The following is a 3,115-nucleotide window of genomic DNA, read 5'->3' as shown; positions in this document are numbered from 1 at the left end:
TACAGAGCTCATAGGGGATATATATCATCTGGTCCTGCTGCCTTGCCATCCTTCTGTGTCTCACCACCATTCCTACAGAGCTCATAGGGGATATCATCTGGTCCCCCTGCCTTGCCATCCTTCTGTGTCTCACCACCATTCTTACAGAGCTCATAGGGGATATATATCATCTGGTCCCGCTGCCTTGCCATCCTTCTGTGTCTCACCACCACTCCTACAGAGCTCATAGGGGATATATATCATCTGGTCCCGCTGCCTTGCCATCCTTCTGTGTCTCAATACACCTCTCAGCCTCCTCCCTACTTCATTCAGCTCAGTTAATTGCATCTTTCCTCTCCGTGGAATTGGATTGAATTGAATTGGATTATTTATTGTTGCAGACATGGTTACGGCCGCTTCTCTCACATTCATGTCTTCACCCACTCCTCCTATTTCCTCCCAAAAAGCCTAATAAATAGTTTTGAGGTTATTTGAGTTACTCTGATGCGTTTGGAGGCAATAGATAAGGAGGGAGTGTTGGCGTCGAGGTAAATATTGTTAGGCCCGCCGCCCTTCCTGCCTCCCGCCTGTGCCTGCCTCCCGCCGTGTTGGGGAATGGCTGCACCTTTTTGTGAATGTCTCGCTGGGAACGCCGGGAAGCCTGGCATGGCGGGCAGGAGCAGGAACAGCAGGGACGGGGCCAGCAGGAGAAGGAGGAGCAGAGGTGAGAGGAGACTCCTGGCCGGCTGCGGCAGGAAAGGTGTGCACAGGTGTGTAAGTTTGTCCCCGCTACTCACAGGTGTGTAATTTTGTCCCCAGTACTCACAGGTGTGTAAGTTTGTCCCCAGTTCTCACAGGTGTGTAAGTTGTCCCCGGTACTCACAGGTGTGTAAGTTGTCCCCAGTACTCACAGGTGTGTAAGTTGTCCCCGGTACTCACAGGTGTGTAAGTTGTCCCCAGTACTCACAGGTGTGTAAGTTATCCCCGGTACTCACAGGTGTGTAAGTTGTCCCCGGTACTCACAGGTTTGTAAGCTGTCCCCAGTACTCACAGGTGTGTAAGTTGTCCCCGGTACTCACAGGTGTGTAAGTTGTCCCCAGTACTCACAGGTGTGTAAGTTGTCCCCAGTACTCACAGGTGTGTAAGTTGTCCCCAGTACTCACAGGTGTGTAAGTTGTCCCCAGTACTCACAGGTGTGTAAGTTGTCCCCAGTACTCACAGGTGTAAGTTGTCCCCAGTACTCACAGGTGTGTAAGTTGTCCCCAGTACTCACAGGTGTGTAAGTTGTCCCCAGTACTCACAGGTGTGTAAGTTGTCCCCAGTACTCACAGGTGTGTAAGTTGTCCCCAGTACTCACAGGTGTGTAAGTTGTCCCCAGTACTCACAGGTGTGTAAGTTGTCCCCGGTACTCACAGGTGTGTAAGTTGTCCCCAGTACTCACAGGTGTGTAAGTTGTCCCCAGTACTCACAGGTGTGTAAGTTGTCCCCGGTACTCACGGGTGTGTAAGTTGTCCCCAGTACTCACAGGTGTGTAAGTTGTCCCCGGTACTCACGGGTGTGTAAGTTGTCCCCGGTACTCACAGGTGTGTAAGTTGTCCCCAGTACTCACAGGTGTGTAAGCTGTCCCCAGTACTCACAGGTGTGTAGGTTTGTCCCCAGTACTCACAGGTGTGTAAGTTGTCCCCAGTACTCACAGGTGTGTAAGCTGTCCCCAGTACTCACAGGTGTGTAAGTTGTCCCCGGTACTCACAGGTGTGTAAGCTGTCCCCAGTACTCACAGGTGTGTAAGCTGTCCCCGGTACTCACAGGTGTGTAAGTTGTCCCCAGTACTCACAGGTGTGTAAGCTGTCCCCAGTACTCACAGGTGTGTAAGCTGTCCCCGGTACTCACAGGTGTGTAAGTTGTCCCCAGTACTCACAGGTGTGTAAGCTGTCCCCAGTACTCACAGGTGTGTAAGCTGTCCCCGGTACTCACAGGTGTGTAAGTTGTCCCCAGTACTCACAGGTGTGTAAGTTATCCCCGATACTCACAGGTGTGTAAGTTGTCCCCAGGTACACATGTTAATCCCTAGCCACAAAGGAAGGATGAACTGCTGGTGTGTGTGTGTGTGTGTGTGTGTGTGTGTGTGTGTGTGTGTGTGTGTGTGTGTGTGTGTGTGTGTGTGTGTGTCACCACAATCTCTGTTTCTCATTCACTCCCTCCTAACACGGTTGTCCGGTGGGGGCAGACGGGTCCACCTCCAGTGGGTGCCCTCACACGGCATCATGGGTAACACTGTAGTGGACCGGGCGGCCAACCTGGCACACTCCCATCCCCAGCCGACTGACAGACCCCCAGACCACAGTGACCTCCTGACACACCTCCTGCAGACCTCTAACAGACACTGGGGCACCAGACTGACAACTAATCTGAGACTCACCAACCTGGGACGGCGGTACCGACGCTCCCCTGCCCAGCACCTGCAGATCCACTCCCCCACCCGCCCCCTGGACACAGCCATCACACGCCTGAGTGTTGGACACACACACTTCAACGCCCACCTGCACAGACTGAACATAGTCCAGGACCCACACTGCCCATGGTGCCCCACCCAGCCCGACACACCAGAACACTTATGTAATGCCACGGAAATCATAGCCCCCCCCCCCCCCGTTTTCTCACTCCCCCCATTCTCCCCTTCTTCCAGAACATTGTCTATACACATGTCCTTTTCGCCTGTGTTGGCCACGTCTTTAGTGACCTCAATTTTAGTTCTTACTAAATTTTGCTCAACAAAATAATTAGTTTCTGTGATTTGGTTACCCTCCCTATCTCCCAGCTTTGATCCTGACCCAGTTCCTCCCAAGAGAAAGATAATTTAACACTTGCCTCCCTCCCCATGAATCACACATTGAGACACTCAGTTTTCAAACCGCACACGCGTCCCTCTCTCCCTCGCAAGACGGGCCAGTCCCTGTTCATCTGCCCTATAGGTAAGACCTGCCTCACGTTGCTCGTGTTTTCCCCCACAAATATCAGTGAATTCTCGTTCTTTCCCTTGTGTTAATATATTAACATATACCTACATACCTAGTGTGTTAAGTTGTTAACAGTCTCCTTTCACCCGCCCTATAGGCCCTGTTGGTGACCAGTCAGC

At 52.1% G+C, this 3,115-nt stretch overlaps 1 long non-coding RNA gene across 2 annotated transcripts; it reads left to right on the top strand.

The window, feature by feature from the left end:
• The first annotated feature begins 487 nt into the window (after positions 1-487).
• Positions 488-1,694, top strand: LOC126992336 (uncharacterized). Of its 2 annotated transcripts, XR_007746483.1 has the most exons (5): positions 488-749; positions 808-920; positions 1,033-1,200; positions 1,255-1,450; positions 1,648-1,694. It is a non-coding gene; the product is annotated as an uncharacterized LOC126992336 (long non-coding RNA). The 2 variants fall into 2 exon arrangements; XR_007746482.1 differs by lacking the exon at positions 1,648-1,694 and having other exon boundaries at positions 1,255-1,491.
• The last annotated feature ends 1,421 nt before the right edge of the window (positions 1,695-3,115 follow it).

This window comes from Eriocheir sinensis, unplaced genomic scaffold (assembly GCF_024679095.1).
Source record: "Eriocheir sinensis breed Jianghai 21 unplaced genomic scaffold, ASM2467909v1 Scaffold447, whole genome shotgun sequence".
In the NCBI taxonomy this organism is placed as follows: domain Eukaryota; kingdom Metazoa; phylum Arthropoda; class Malacostraca; order Decapoda; family Varunidae; genus Eriocheir; species Eriocheir sinensis.
The sequence above is the reverse complement of the archived record's forward strand: the minus strand, read 5'-3'. Positions and strand labels throughout refer to the sequence as shown.